Source organism: Phacochoerus africanus, chromosome 5 (assembly GCF_016906955.1).
Source record: "Phacochoerus africanus isolate WHEZ1 chromosome 5, ROS_Pafr_v1, whole genome shotgun sequence".
Lineage (NCBI taxonomy): Eukaryota > Metazoa > Chordata > Mammalia > Artiodactyla > Suidae > Phacochoerus > Phacochoerus africanus.
Window position 1 is genome coordinate 119667560 of NC_062548.1, and position 16431 is coordinate 119683990.

A 16431-nucleotide genomic window follows, 5' to 3' on the forward strand; every position below is an offset into this window, starting at 1 on the left:
ACAAAACACTAGATTCCTCCCTCCCATCACATACAGATGAAAACCAATAACCCTTAATCTATTTGTTACCATGGCTACCATAGGATATTTTATTTCAGTACAACTCTAGGTATTTCGTTAGGATTGTTGCTTGCAAATGAAAGTTGGAGACCTACAAATTTCTGTTAACTGTGCTAGAAATGGAGAGACTGAATAGAAGAAAACGTTCTTCTTAATCATGGACAAATATGGTTTATAAGATGCTTGTGCAGAAAAGTTATTAAAATTGGTTAAATGCACCAGCCCATACGCCAATTTAAATGCCATTAAATTCATATAGAGTTTAAGGGCACATATGCTAGCGATTTCCTGATTTGTGGTGGATGATAAATCAAGTGTACTCAGAACAATGTAGGGGACAGAGACCACAGTCATCAGTGGCACACAGCTTTATACTTGTACAAATGCCTAGAATACGGGACTACTCACATACATGCATATCGACCAGCCTTTAGTATCCGCCTGTATATGATCTGACAATTTATTGGCCAAGAGTGGGAATGTATAATCTATAAAGTTGTTCATCATGCCCCCCCCCCCCAAAAAAAAAGAGTGAAAAAGTAGCTCTACACTCCACAATGTAATTTTTTAAAAAAAATCACGAATGAGGTAGGCTAATTAAGTCTGCTGTCATTCATCCTAAACCGAAATAATTCCTTAAATCTGCCCTCACAGGTCTGAATTAGAGATAAGACCACAGGGCAATAAAAGGAACTCTGTGGGGACTAGACAGACGACTTTAAAGCAACTGAAATTAGGGTAAATACAGCTGTAACCAGGACAGATCTGTCACTGCAAGAGGAGTCCGAATCCCAGCGTAGCTGGGCTGGTGAGAAGCTGAAGTCTGCAGCAGGGGAGCCTGCCTGTCCCTGAGCTGACGAAGTGGAAGTTTCGCGGGCAGCAGCAGCTCACCGTCCTCAGCGGTCCGGTCCCTCCAGCGCCGAGGTCTCCCTAAAGCTACATAAATACCTGCGTCCACGCTTGTCCACGATTCGCCCCAGGCGTGCCGCGGCGCAAACACCGTAGGGAGGGAGGAGAGCGTTTGCAGAGCCGGCAGGATGGCAAAGGCGGCGGCTGTTCACCCATCAGCATCCCTAGGGACCCCCGAGAGGACCCGCCAACTGACAATGTCTGCCATGGGTTCCAGAGCCCAAGAACGACAACCGGCTTCTCAGCTGGCGGACCCAGGCATCCGAGACTCGCGCTTTGGCCCCATTACTGTCGGCTGCAGGCAGGCAGCACGTCCCCGCCTTCCCCGAGCCGACGCAAACTCGACCTGCCTGGAGCTGCCTCGGACCCACCCCGGCTCTGGACTCTGTTCTCCCGGCCCTGGATGAGCGCGCCCCTCCCTCGGGGCCTGGGGCCCGGGGCCCGCGGCCCGGGGCCCTCACTGCCCAGCGCTCGCGCCCGCACTGCCACCGCAGATAACCCTCGCGCTCCCAGCCCGCTCCAGGCCACAGAGACCCGGACGTGAGCCCTCTGCCACCTGGCACCTCTCGCGGCAGTCGGGGCGCGCGTCCACACTCCCACATTACACATCTCCCTGTCCACGCTATCCCACACATAAGCAACTCCTCCCCACCCGACACCACCTCCTTGCCCCTTCACCATCCCCATAATCTCTCCTTTCCGCGTCCCATAAACACGCTGGCACCCACAAGGTGTTAAAGGAAGAGGGGTCACAACAAGGTCTGTACGGGTTTTCTCTCTGGTTTTCACGCTCCTCTACCTCGAAAGTTACTTGGGATTGAGTGAAGAGACCCTGTCCCCAAATGCGGGGTCTGAGGAGGGGAGGGTGCAGAAACCCCAGCCTGGTTCCCCGCCGCACAGAGGCGCGCTCCTCCCCCCCCCCAAAAAAAGGCCAGGCGCGTGGCTTCCCCTGGGGTCCAGCCCTCCGGTGCCTCCTCTTGGCCCCCGGCCCAGCCCGGGCCCTGGGCCGCTAAGGGGAGGTGGCTTGGAGAGGGACGCACGCTTTCGGGCCCAGCCTGGGGGGGGGGGAGCTGCACCGGCTGGGGGTCACACTCGCTTCCAGCACCCCCTACCACCGCGATATTGGCTCCAGGCAGCCCCCGTGCAAACACACCCGGGGGCAGGAAGTTTTTTCCCCCCCTTTTTTTTTCCCTTGGAGCAGCGCAGGCGCAAGGGCTCCTGCAGCCTTGCGAGTCCAGACGCGGGAGGCTCCTGCCGCCGCCGCCGCGGGAGCCGAGCCCAGTGTTCCCGGTTCTCGGGCCCCGCTCCCAAGCCCGGCCCAGCCCCACGCAACCTCCAGGACCCCGGGTCCCCGGCGTCGCATCCTTGGAGCCCTAGCTTGGCTCTTACCTCTGGCCGCGCGGCTCCGGCCCCGGCCCGACGCGCAGAGAGCCTGGGGTAGCGAGTGGGCGCAGGAGGGTTGATGGATAGCGGACGGCGCCGGCGGGTAGCGGTAGCTGGGGCCGCTCGGGTCCTGGCCGGGAGAAACGGATCCAGGTCCACCTCCTCGCGTTCCTGCTCTCCGCCTTCTCCCCCCTTTCCTTCTCCTCCTCCTCCTCCGCCGCCGCCTCCCGGCAGCCCAGGGAGGATGCCCGGAGAGGGAAGTCAGTCCTTCTGCCTGTCAGCCTGTGCGGCTATGCGCGGCGCGGCGCGGATCTCACCGAGGCGGCGGCGGCGGCGGCGGCTCCGGCAGCATCGCCCCCCCGCTCTCCCCGCAGCCGCGGCGGCCGCGGGGCTGGGGTTGGCTCCAGGCTCGGGGCTCGGGCTCCGGGCGGGGGCTGCGCTCAGGCGCGGCGGCCGCCGGGGCTGCGGGCGGGCCCTGCGGAGCCGGGGCCGGGGCTGGAGCTGCAGCTAGATCCGCGGCGGCGAGGACGGCGGCGGCGCGGGGGCTGGCGCGGCCGCGGCGCGGGGACCATGCTCCCTTCTGGCTCGCTCCGCTCCGGGTACCGTCTGCTTTAGCTGCGAGGGAGGCGGGCTTCGGCGCGCAGCCAGGGGCGGGCGGAGCCAATCACGGGCGCCCGAGTGGGCGGGGGCGGAGGGTGGGGGAGGCGGGGCGCCCCCGGCCGGGCACCCGGCGCTGCTCCCCGGGCCCGAGGGATCCCCCGCAGCCGCGCGCGCCCGGCCTGGGGCGGAGTGCTTGCGGGTGTGTCCGTCCGTCCGTCCTCCGCCCCCGCCCCCCTGCGGTGGCTCCCGGCTCGCCCGCCTCGGCGGCCGCGCCCGGCAGATGCACTGTGCGTGGCCCCGGCTACTGGGCCCGGGCCTCCCGGCCCGGTCGGCCCAGGGTTGGGGGACGCGGCTGAAGCGACCTCCCCGTCTGCTCTCAACACCTGAGGAAACTGGCAGAAAAGTTTGAGAACGAAAAGTCCAATCGTCTTTCAGCTTCCGCCCTCCCTATGACACTCCAGCCACGGTAAGGAGCAGGAATTGTCCAAATCTCTGAAGAACTACGGCTAGCCCTGCAAATCCTGACCACCGGCCCTCGCTAGTCTGTCAGGCTGGACTCTTCTCGGTGTACAAGGACTTTCCTGTCCACACTGACCCTCTTGAATCCGCAAGACCTCTCTCTGTTTAGACAGCCCCTCCTCAGTCAGGCCACACCAGCCTTCCATGCCTACATGGACTCCCACTGTCTACACCGACCTTCATAGTTCCATCCCTGCTCCGTCTCCACGCGCTGTCTACGCAGACCCCGACTGCACCCCGGATAGGAAAGGCTTGGCTGGAGGCCGGTGGCAGCCCCAGCGAGGGCTTTTCCGTTATGCCAGAACATTTCATTTCAGCACCCGTCTTCCCGTCCTTGGTAATTCTCGAGATCTGGTTTTTATTCCCCGACCTCTCCCTCCTCCCCCACCGTTTGGTATTGAATTTCTGAGTAAATATATCATTTCCCCCCATCCCCCACCTCCAGCCGGAATGTTAAGACTTGTGGGGCTTCGACCTCTCCCCTCCCCACCTCCACCGGCCGAGGCAGAGCCGCTCAGGCCTGAGGCCTGGATAGAAACTGGGGAGGGCGTGTGGAAAGGTGGGGAGCTGCCTGCTCTTTGGCTTGAACTGGGAGGAGCCAGCCCGGGGCGGGCTCTGCCAGGCCCCGCCCCCATCGCCAGGGCAGGGGGAGGGCCGGTTGGTAAATCTCTCAGCTCACTCCTGTGATGTCTGAATCCAGGCCTCTGCTCTCCTTGGCTGTAAACTCAGTGCCGGATTGTGTCTACTTTAATATCTTGTGGGAAGGCAGAGTACAGTGTGGCGGCTGATAAATAATAAATAATAATAATCTACTGAGGGTAGCAGGACGACTGTCAGTGCAAGGGAATGAGAACACCGGGGAAATGGCCCGCTGGTGTTCGAGGAACTGCTTTTCCTGAAAAAAAGAACAAAATCGAATGAAGTTTTGGTGTGGGAAGCCTGGGGGTGGGGAGAGGACAGGGCAAAACACTGCAGGGAGGAATCCGTCCTTGAGGGTGGGGTCAGCCAGGAAAAGTGGCAAGTCTTTAAGAGAGGGTGACAGAGGGTGCCTCCAAGGGGAAACAGGTGGAAGGGGAGCAAGAAAGCCCCCACGGTTCCTCCAACAGCCTGAAGGGGAACAAGAGATGCGGTTTGAATGCTCAGTTCTTAACACGTGTGTGAAAAGTGATTGAAGGTAATGTAAATGGGAGAAAGCAGAAAGGGCTTAAAGGGGAATTTTAAAAAGGACTCAGGTAATGCCTCAAGTGCTGAAGGCCAAGAGGAGAACAAAGGCGCAGGTGAGTCCGTGTTCATTCTTGTCGAAGGAAGCCTTTCTCTGACAGGATCTGCATGGGTCCACTAACTGTGAGCATGTGGGATCCACCTGGCTACATTCTGGAGCAGGGGCGTGTAGGATGGGTTGTGGGCACTATGGACCTGTGACTAAGATTCGCAGGGTTAAGGGACGGGTTAAGCTCTGGCAGGTTGAGGCACTTGTAATGTCTTACAGATCATTTTGAATGCTTCTCGAATGCAAGAAACAACTATGCACTCCGAGAATCCTTCCTCAGCTACATGCCTAGGTGAAGGTGTAAGGACTCTCCCACTGTCCCTGCAGGCGTTATCAGAGAAGAGGGGCTGTGCTGAGTGTGCATCCGCCCACGTGATGCCAAGGGTGCTGGTTCTGGAGTGTTGCAATGCTCTCAGGGTTGGAGCTTGATAACAGCTCACCAGGGGTGCCAGCTTGTCAGGAGAATGAGAAAAGCTGTGTGAATTGGAATCCTAGTGGGCTTGTGCACCCTTTGTACCCCACCCTTCTTTCATTCCCAGAGCCTGAATGCAAATAAAGATTTCAGGAGTCTGAAGCCTAGATCTTCCCCTGCAGTGGGGCTCTGCCCAGCAAGGAACTGTTGGGTATGGACTTAGGAAGCGTGGGCTCTGATCAAGACATGAACTCCATTTCATCTGGAGCGCTGTCATTCATGTCGTCTGCCCCTGTTCCCCCAGGGTCTCGGTGACATACACTGGATCTGCTTTGTGTTGTGTAAGTGATCTCTCTTTCTACATAGACCTTGCTGGTAGCTGAGGCTCTTCTGGGTTATTCACTGCCCTGCTTTGTGGCATTTGGGATATGCTGCGTGGTTGGCATGAATCTCTTTTCCTGGTAAATGAGATTGGTTTATTGTTACACATGGGGGCTTCTTTGGCCCTGGTCAGAGATTTTGCCATGGGATGTTCCCATGTGGTGCAGTGGGTTAGGGATCTGGTGTTTTGCCACAGCTGTGGCACAGGCTGCAACTGCAGTGTGGGTTCAGTCCCTGGCCCAGGAACTTCCACATGCCCCTGGTGCAGCCAACAAACAAACAAACAAACAAAAACAAACAAACCCCCAAAAACATTTCTCCCTGAAGCACAAAATCAGCTCTGCGGAGCGTGCGTCAAAGGCCAGTTCTCCCTGTCTTGATAGAGGTGCCCCAGGCTGGGCTCTGGGGTCAGGACCCATGTGTGTGCTCCAAGCTGGGCTGTGAAGGAGTGGACTTGTGATGTGCAGGGAGGTGGACTAGAATGCTCCGGAACCCGCAGTCCCTGCTTAGAGCATAGACCATAATCTGTGCCGTCCATCAGACAAGGACTTGGTGCTGGAAAGGCTACTACTGTCACCTAGAGAGGCATCAGAGGAAGCCACATTGGGACTGTCTGGAAGTGCCCACTGTGGCTGAGGTGGCCTCCTCTCCTTTTTTGTATGTATGTATGAATATATGTACTTTGTTTTTTAGGGCTGCACCTGTGGCACATGGAGGTTCTCAGGCTAGGGGTCAAATCGGAGCTACAGCTGCCGGCCTACGCCACAGCCACGGCCACAGCAATGGCAGATCTGAGCCGTGTCTGCAACCTACACCACAGCTCATGGCAACGCCAGATCCTTAACCCACTGAGTGAGGCCAGGGATCAAACCCGAAACCTCATGGTTCCTAGTCGGATTCGTTTCCGCTGTGCTACAGTGGGAACTCCCTTTTTTGTGTTTATAATAATGACCACAACAAAGCCATACTTTACTCAATGGCTACAATGTGCCAAGTGTTGTACCAGGTGTTCTACCCACAAGACCTGGTTAATGGTCGTAGCAACCTGTGGAATTAAGGTTATCAGTCCCAAATGCTTAGTCACAGAGAGGGTAGAGGATCTCCTGAAATCACACAGCCAGGAAGTGGCAGGGCTGGAATTGGAGCCTGGTTGGTTGGTTCCAAAGCTTTGGTTCTTTTCACCACTCTCAACACACAAAAGCAGTTTCTTTGGTCATTAACCCAGTGCTTTTCCCTTGGAGAAGACACCGTGGTTGCTGATTTTGCCTTTATCAGCAGCCAGCCTTGGACCCAGGATTGGAAATCAGTCTTAGGACACATTCGGCTGATGTAGAAGCGGGAAAAAGCATCTCTTTGATTACTGGATGCACAGGCCACTTGCAAGAGTGGATGTCTCATCAGAAACCCTCAGGTCTGAGAGGACAGCTGTTTCCAGGAGCGCAGTGGGTATAAATAGAGCAGGAGCCAGCCTCTCTGCTGGTTGGGTTTTGTGTTTGCTGTTTTGTTTTTCTAACATTATGCTCCACTAAAACCATCCCCTTTGGCATCACAAGCATTAATAAATCCTACATAAGTCACTGCCCTTCCAGTGGTTAATCAATCCATAAAAATCTATTTAGCACCTACTGTGTGTCCTGCATTTCAACCCCATGGTGTTGATTAAAGCAGGAAGTAAGAAGTCACAGCTGCTGTATTTTCACTGTGGCCACCCTGCTCTGTGGATGTGTCGCAGAGGCACATGCTAATCATTCAATCAGCCCTTTGCCGAGGCCCTGCCTGCTCAGCCTTGGGCAGGGTGCTCTCACGAGTACAGGGAAGGTACGAGGTGGTTCATCTCTGCTCATTTTTACCCTGCCTGTTCCCCAAAGGGGGCTGAGGCTTCCAAATACAATACCGCAATACCGGAGTCCACCCACCCGCCCGCCCACAGTTTCAGTTCCTTGTGATCAACCTTGGTTTGAAGATATTTAATCAAAAATTCCAGAAATAAACAATTCATAAGTTATCAATTGCACACCGTTCTGAGTAGCATGATGAAATCTCATCCCACCCTGCCCAAGACCTGAATCCTTCCTTTGTCCACCATGTCTGTGCTGTATATACTACCTGCCCGCTAGTATAGGAAAAAACCCCAGTACCTTCCAGGTTGGGCACTATCTGTGATTTCCTACATCTACTGGGGGTCTTGGGACATATTCTCTGCAGATAAGGTGGGACTCCTGTACTTGGTTCTTGTTCTTGACGAACGTTAAGGTAACAACAGTTGTTACCTCGAAACCTAACTTAGTGCTCATTTGTGGGGAAAAGACGCCAAGTGTTGTAGGGTCCGGGGAGGGTCTCAGAACTGGGGCAGGTCAGGATGGCTTCTTGGAGGAGGCAGGTCTCAGACTGGAGCTGGGGAATGAGGAGGTTTCCATGGGATGCAGAAGAGCCCAGAGCAGCCAGAGCAGAAAGCAGGGGCCCCAAAGGCAGAGGAGGTGGGATCCTTGGATCGGGGACTCGTCCTGATAGATTCTGCAGCACAACTTGTTCTTAACAGTCATTTCCTTTGGGTAAAAATGAAAATGTATTTTCCTTCTTTGTCACCATCAGTGAACTATTAGATTCTTAGATTCAGAGTGAAACCAGTTGTATCTTTTTAAGCATTCTCAATGGCGGGGATGCAGCACCTTTTTTTCAGTACCACTTGTTTGCAGGTGGCGGGGTGCTAATTAGACAGAGCCACTAGCACTTTTCCTGGATGGTTCCGGCTCCCAAATTGACAAGAAACACTGCTTGGGTGCCTTTGGAGAGCGGATTCTACCCTCCCCATTGATAAAGAGGTTCTTCAAGCATGGTGGTAAAAGGAGTGGGTTTAATAGTTGCTTAGTACATATTTATTGGCGATACATGACCATTGGCTGAATTGTTCACAGTGACCAGAATTCCACTTTACTCCTTTGATATTTAAAAAATATCAAAGAAGACAGAGTGTAACAGGAAGACCCAAATGATTGGGAGAACAGTTGTAAGAAACATTTTATTTGTGTTAGAGGATTCTTTCCATCATTGAAGCAGGTTTTCACTAGAGGGAAAATTCAGGAGACTTTTTTTTTTTTTGTCTTTTTGTCTTTTTCTAGGGCCGTGCTCACAGCATATGGAGGCTCCCAGGCCAGGGGTCCAATCGGAGCCGCAGCTGTCAGCCTATACCACAGCCCCAGCAACGCCAGATCTGAGCTGCATCTGCAACCCACACCACAGCTCACGGCAACAGTGGATCCTCAGCCCCCTGAGCAAGGCCAGGGATCCGACCTGCAACCTCATGGTTCCCAGTCGGATTCGTTAACCACTGCACCACGACAGGAACCCCTGGAGACTTTTGAGAAAAGGTTGAATCCTCATAATTCTTTGCATACATATTTTTAAGCTGTTTTTAAGAATAAAGATGTTACAGCCTAGCTGGTTCCCTGTTGGATTCCAGAATCCACGGTTGCCAATATCTTTCATCTCCCTCTGAGATTTCAGTAGAAATTGGGGCCAGGACATGTCGTTAGTTGGTCATGTTGAAGCCCTGACCCGGGCTAGAAGCAGGAGGATGACCACCCAGGGCAGGTGACTGCCCAGCTTTGACTGTCTCCAGGACAGTGGCTGACCCTTGTGTTCTCTGTCCCCTGCTTGGATGCAGGCTGCTAAGACCATGCACACTCCACATGGGCTGGGGGACCACCAGGCAGCAGGGGAACCACCGTGCAGAGCCTCTGCCACAAATATTTTCATCAGCTGTCTCACGAACATGGCGAGGTCCAGGGCTCTGTCTCAGGAGTTATTGTTATTTCCATATCCCTAAAGCCGAGGCTGCCTGTTGTGTTCACAAACAAAAGGCAGCCCCTCCTCCAGGGAACAAATTCATTCTTCTCCCTAAAGACAGAGTGGTTGGAAATCAAGCTTCAGGCGCTCTCAAGAGTGTGAGATACATTTCATCTTGCAGGGTGAAGGATCTAACGGCCTCAGCTATTTCAGGTCCTTTGGTATATGTGCCCCTGTATTTCATCTTCATGTTCATCCCTCCTAGAATTTGTGGAGCTGTGTGCACTTTCTGTGCAGTGGGTCTGGGAGGAGGAATTTGTGAGGTCATGCCCGCTGGAAACAGGACTGTCAACACATTGGCTCCTGAGGCTCTGTCCCTAAGGAGTCAGAGGCAACAAGGAAGAGAAAAGCAATAGGGCCTGAACTCAAATATTTACTAAGGGTCTTAAAAATAGCCTAAGTCTGTGATAAAAGTCACCCTCTAGTCCAGGTGCATCTTGCTGTAAGAAAATACAATATATGAAAACTCAGGATGATAAAAACAGAAGGATTTGCTAGTTGCCATTACAAAAGGATGCCTGTGTGAAGGTTTCCCCTTTGATATTTAGTCAGTGGCGGATTTACTAGACATTCTGTTCAGAACCATATTAATTTATTTAATTAATAAATAAATATTAATTTATTTTTATTAATTTAAGGCTGGTTACCTACCTACTTTCAAGATGTCTTGAGCAATTTACAGGCTAAAACATGGTGCCGAAGGAGACATTTAGGAATGAAATAGACAGAACCAGGAGGGAGAGGAGGTGGGATTAGAAGCCCTAAGCATTCAAGATGAACGGGTACAATGGTTAGGATTTCTAAGGGAAAAAAGAGCAAATGTGCCTGATTGCATAAAGGAAGGTGCATTTGTGTCAGGTCAAAAAAGATGTCTTGAATAGAACCTGTTTAAGAAATCAGACCCTGTTATAAATGGAAGAAAGTAGTAGTATTGAGATAAAAGTTTTCTCCTTCAGTCTTTTGAGACCAGTGCTAATCGTGGGAAAAGGTAACACCACAGGTCTTAACCTTTGAAAAATATTTACCAGGAGGTTTCATTTAGAAAAACATTTCAATTCTTTATAGATTTTGACTTATTGATGATTCAGGAAAAGGGTTGCAAGTCAGACACATTTCATTTAGGTGGTTGTGAATTTTCCTAGAAAGCAACAAGTTCAGCATCTTCTAGCTTAGGTCTAAATCCTTGGTAATTTTTTGACAGCTTCGGGTCAATTTCAAAATTTGCCAGAGAGTTATGGCTAATGTAAAATTTCATTAGAAATAACCAGAACTTAGAATAAGCAGGTTTAGAAAAACCTAGGAGGATTTGGAAAGCATCAGAACAGTATTTGTAATCTGAGATGTTTATATACCAATCTCCAGACAACTCCTATTAATGAATTTAAGATTTTAAAAGGGTTGCAGGAGTACACACTGTGGCTCAGTGGTTAACAAACCTGACTAGCATCCATGAGGATGTGGGTTCAATCCCTGGCTTTGCTCAGTGGGTTAAGGATCTGACGTTGCCGTGGGGTGTGGTGCAGGTCACAGATGTGCCTCAGATCCCGAGTTGCTGTGGCTGTGGTGCAGGCCAGTGGCTGTAGTGCAGGCCAGTGGCTGTAGCTCTGATTCGCCCCCAGCCTGGGAACCTCCATATGCCGCGGGTGCCGCCCTAAAAAAAGATAAATAAATAAAAAATAAAATATGAACTCATCGTTATAATCAAGGTGGTTTTTCCTGGGAACCAGATTGAAGTGTGGCAGTGGATGTGTATGCGTTGTTCATAAGGAACAGAGTTGTTAGTTGAGGGTGACAGTATGTGAAATAATGATGTGCCAGTGATGAAAATGTCAATAATAGCTGATACTAGTTTAGTACTACATGCCAGACACTGTTGTAAGCCTTGGATTTTCTTTAAAAATTTCCGTATATTCCTTACAACAAAGGATGTGAGACTTGATGAAGCCTGAGTGTAAAAGTTTTAATGCCGACCTAGAGAAAGAGGGGCAGGTGTTCTCTCATCAGTAAGGAGTTTGATGCAACCCATTGGCTAGAGAGGGGATATGGCTGGCTCTTCCTAGACACAAGTCTCAAAACTGGAATGGAATTTGGATGTCATGTTGTGCCTTTTCACTACCTAAGCATATAACAGGTGCCTCACACTGGTGAGCTCTGGGCACCCCCCCCCCTGTGATTGTACCACTCAGGCCACTGAAATCTGACCTGGAAGGTTCCTATTGGAATGAGGAAGAACCCAAATGTACTAGTTATCTATGGCTGCATAACAAATTGCCACACACCTTTAGCCGCGTATGCAACATTTCTTATCTCACCCAGTGCCAGAGGGTCAGGAATCCAGGAGCAACATCCTTGGGTAGTTCTGGCTCAGGATTTCCCATGAGGTTGTGGTCAGACATCAGCTGGGCCTACAGATATCTCAGGGCTTCCCCTGGGGCTGGAGGATTTTCTTCCAGATTCACTTACATGGCTGTGAGCTAGAGGCCCCAGTTCCTTGCCCTGTGTGTCTCTTTAGAGAGCTGCCTCAAGACATGGTAGCTGGCTTCTCCCTGAGCAGCAAGTGACGTGAGCGGGAGGGAGAGAGAGGCCAAGACAAAAGCTGTAATGTCTTTTATAACTTAATTTTGGACAAACAACATAGACAAACAGAGGTTTAACTTGAAAAGGGACATAGGCTGTGAATACTGAGAAGTGGGAATGTTGGGAGCCACATAATCATCTTAGATTCTATGGGTAACAGAGTGGGGACGAGTGTGCATGGTAGGATGTATGTACTGGATTTCAGACTCCTCAAGGTCCCCAAGAAATTAGGGGACATTCCATGAGAATCTGAAAGGGAAGCTGGGTCAAGAATGCTTGTTGATAGAATTCTTTATATGTGGTCGCTAATGCTCTTAGAGAGGAGTAGTCAGGTGGCAGTGGGTGTTGATGAAACCAGAGCGGCTATGGGAAAGTTACCTTTGAGTGCCGCTGGCAGAAGGGGAGAAGGGGCATATGTATTGTAGAGTTACACACACCTAATTAGGTCTAATTAATTAAGGCAGCAAAAGGGACAGGATAACAACAAAAAACTTTTCTTATTTGACATGAGCGGAAAGTCAAGAGAGGATCTGATTGGTGATTGTGGTAAGATGTCCAATACTATGGATTTCTGTGGAGCAAACTCTTACTGGGTGCCACTGTGTACCAGGCAAAGTGCCAGGTGCTCAGGATACACAGATAACCAAGAAAAGGTTGCTACCCTCGAGGATCTCCCCATCTAATGGGAAGACACACAGGTAAACAAAGGCATGGTCAATACCGAGATGAGATTCAGAACAGGTAGAACAGAGACATTAGAAAGGGCACTGCCAATGCCAGCTGGGGGCAGCTGGATCAGGGTCAGAAGAGATTACAGTTGAGCTGAGTCCTTAAGGATGTGCAGGATATGGCCAAAAACGATAGGAGGAAGGACAGGAAGAACAAGAATTGCCAAGCACAGGTTAGGCTGGGGAAGCTGCTAGTGCTTCACATGATTAGAGCAGGATGGAGAATGCAAACAGGGCTAGAGTGGAAAGAGGAGCCTTCCTCACAAGGGTCTTGAACAAGGCTGTGCACTGGGGATGCACAGGGCAGTGCTGTTCAGAGTGGGGTCCTACAGCAGGATTATGTGGGAGGCTGATTCCTAAGTCTAACCCTACACCCACATCAGCAGATTGTTCTCCATAACCATTTTCTCTTCTTCCTGGGCCAGACTGCATCTCCTAGTGTCCTTTGCAGTTGGGCTGCATCTTCTGGCCTCCTTTGCACTTAGACCCTATTGCCTAGTCTCTTTTACAGTTAGGGGCACTCGTATCAATGGAACATGAGTGGAAGTATTATGTGCCATTTCCAGTCCCGACCCATTAAATTCTGCCCTGAATGCTTTCCATGCTCTTGTCCACGTCGATGTAGGCAAACATAGGGATCTTGGAAGCTGCATGTTAAAGATTGCAGGGCAACAAAACCCAGGAAGTCTGGGCCTCTGAAATTATGTTTGGAGAGAGCTACCCACTGATCTGGAACACCCATTTGCGGGCTTCAAGAAAATAAGCAATAAAATTCTATTGCATCTGATCTGTTGTGTTATTTGGGGTTTGTTTGTTTTTGCAGCTCTTGCCACCCTAACTGGTAGAGCAGTTGACTCAGCCTCTGAGAGGGGAATTCTCTGGAGAATCTGCATTTTTAATAAGCACCTGAGAGGAGTTTGAGAACCACTGCTGGAGGCGAAGGAACCAGCCACTCATGGGTTTAGGGTAGACCAAGTAAAGTGATGCTATTTGCATTTTAGAATGACACCAAGAAAGCAGAATTTGACCTCCTTTTTTCTTTGCTAAGGAGAACAATCTACTGACTAAAAAGAAAAAGAAAATGGTGCTAAGAGAAAATTGAGGTTCAAGATGAGTGAAGAGATTATAACAAGCACCAGCCTGCTGTAAATGAGCTCAAGTCTCTTGGCCAGGACAAATTACACCCCAGGGAGAAGAGACAACTCACCATCGAAGCTGTAGAGCCTCTGCTGATTATCTTTAAGAAACATGGAGAGTGGGAAAGAAAATGGAACACTAGAGATGGGAAAATATAGCTTTTATTAGTAGAAAGGGGAACAGATTCTGCACACTGTAAAAGTGGGCATATCCTATTCACCCTCATTAAGCTGAATATTTAAGGCTGATTTGTGAGCATATGAAAAATGGAGAATTCTCTAGAAGCCTGCGTGGCTTCTTTAAGAGCAAGCCACAACAAGGAAACTGTATTCCTTGTTTTGTGAAGGGATTGCTAGATTATTATGTCAGGGAATTGTGTTAGCCATGGTAGAGGCAGACACACCTCAGGTTGGTATTTGTCAGGGAATAGCATGATAAATTTGTGTGCAAGATAAAATAATTTCAACTGCAGACTAATATTTGGGTAATACATACCCAAAGATGCTAATCAATGTCAGTATGAAAGTACATTTCTAGTGAAAGGCCACAGTCTTGGTTCCAGCTGATATTTTTATTGGTAAGGCAGATATAAAATAGTTACATTTCAAGATGACATGTGGAGAATGCATTGGTTAGCATAAACAAGGCCCAAAGAATAGGCTCAAGTATTAAGCTAAAGGTGATGGTATGAAATGAAACTTACGATAGGATTGAGCGTGTGCGTCTGAAGCATCCCCTGCACAAGGCCAGGCAGCAGCTACAGCTACTGAGAAAAACGCTGGAAGGTGGCACTAGCTGGTGATGTTGTTCAGCTGCCCAGAGCCCTGAACAGACTCAGAGGTTAGCTGAGCCCTGTAAGCAGTTACCTGAACAGGTGTCAGGAGCAGAAGGGCCCAGGCAGATTTCAGGTCCACCTGAGAAATGAAACTCTTTCCAGCCATCTCCCAGCTGCCCAAAACAATGGGCTACTTGGAGACAGGAACACCTGTCAATGGACATGACCAAGTGGAGAGAGAAAAAATTCTTTGTTAGGATTTCAAAGAAGGGGTGAAGCTATCTAATGCGTGCTTAGCTACCAAGAAAAAAAAAATCATTATCAGCTCCATTAGCAGGTACTAGTACTGGGGACCACTGAGTGATAACTTAGTGCCGGGATGGTACTAAAGTGGGCTCAAAAATCCTGTATGAGTTTCCTTTGGCTGCTGTAACAAATTGCTACAAAGTTAGTGGCATAAAACAATACAGATTTGTTATCTGACACTTCTAGAGGTCAGAAGTCCAAAATCAAGGAGTCTACAGGGCTCAGTTCCTTCTAGAAGCTCTAGGGGAAGATCCTTTCTCTTGCCTTTTCTAGCCTCAAGAGGTTGCCTACATTGGCTTGTGGCTCCTTCCTCTATCTTCAAGGTCAGCAGAGTAGTGTCTTCAAATCTGTCTGTCTGTCTTTTCTCTTTCTCCCTGCTTCTCTTATCATAGCTCTTCTGACACTGATCCTCTTACCTCCCTCTTCGAAGGACTCTTGTGGTTGTATTGGGTCCATCCAGATAATCAAGATTCATTTCCCCATTGCAAGGTCCTTAGCTTAATCACATCCACCAAGTTCCTTTTGCCATGTGATGTACCGTATTCACAGGTTTTGGGCCTGGGATAATGACATCTTGGGGAGGGCTGTTATTCAGTCTACTACAAGCCCTTTATTAATTGTCTCTGTATTTAATTTAATTCCTCACTCTCTTGAAGAGCTGGGCATCATTTCCACTTAACAAATGGGGAACTGGAGCCGTGGAAAAATTAAGTAACGCACTATACCACCATGAAGCAGTGAGGCTGGGCTTCAAACTGGGTTCTGAGTCTAAGAGCTGGGACTCCACCACTCTGATGCTGTACGGCTCGTGTTATTCTTCTTCCTAGAGCCCATAATTCTAAGCACTAATAATCGCTTTTCTTTAATGGCGTTAATTTAGCAGTGACATTATTGTAGCTTGTTTTCCTAAAATGTCATGTAAGGCAGACATTTCTGGCTACCTAGGAAATTTAAGTGGCCTCCCGTGCTAGCTCTTTAGCATCCTCAGCTCATAGCTTTTACCCCCCTCCTGGATTTTGTCACCTTGGGCCTTCTCAGCTACAGGAGTTTGGAAGAGTGTAATTTGCTGAATTCAGATCTGACAGTCTTTGTCGACTAAAGGTTACACAGCTGTAAAAGTTTGTTTGTAACCCAAAGTAACAGAGTTGTCAGGTAGAGTGTAAAGCGATTCCAGAGACGCAGGTTAAAAACCTCATGATTCCGTGCGACAACAGGAGCAGCCTGGTGATGACGGCATTTAGGCTCCCAGGGCAGGAATAAAGGTGGGGGCTTCCACCTGAAGACCATCTCCCCTGAACCTGGAGTTCAGGCCCTGCTGAGGTGGGCAGTGGAGGAGTCTCCTGCCCAGGCCCTCTGTGCTGGAACAATTCCTCCAGCATCTGTAAAGCTGAGTGAGAGACAAACCAGTGCCCCATTTTACGGATGGGGACCATGAGGCTCAGAGCTGTGTTCAGGGTCACATAACCAACTCACAGCAGAGACTGGGTCCAAGGTCAAGGGCCCTGGCTTCTAGTCCGGGCTCCGCCCC

The 16431-nt window shown here is 50.3% G+C and overlaps 1 protein-coding gene and 1 long non-coding RNA gene across 2 annotated transcripts in view; one reads left to right on the top strand and one right to left on the bottom strand.

Annotated features, from left to right (window-relative positions):
• KLHL29 (kelch like family member 29) overlaps window positions 1–2612 on the bottom strand; it is a 306133-nt gene extending 303521 nt beyond the window's left edge. The window contains exon 1 of the mRNA XM_047782559.1: window positions 2359–2612. The gene's annotated coding sequence lies outside the window, so the exon portion shown is untranslated. The remainder of the gene's footprint in view (window positions 1–2358) is intronic.
• A 479-nt stretch (window positions 2613–3091) lies between these two features.
• Window positions 3092–16431, top strand: part of LOC125128304 (uncharacterized) — a 194907-nt gene continuing 181567 nt past the window's right edge. The window contains exon 1 of the long non-coding RNA XR_007135199.1: window positions 3092–3418. This is a non-coding gene — a long non-coding RNA (uncharacterized LOC125128304). The remainder of the gene's footprint in view (window positions 3419–16431) is intronic.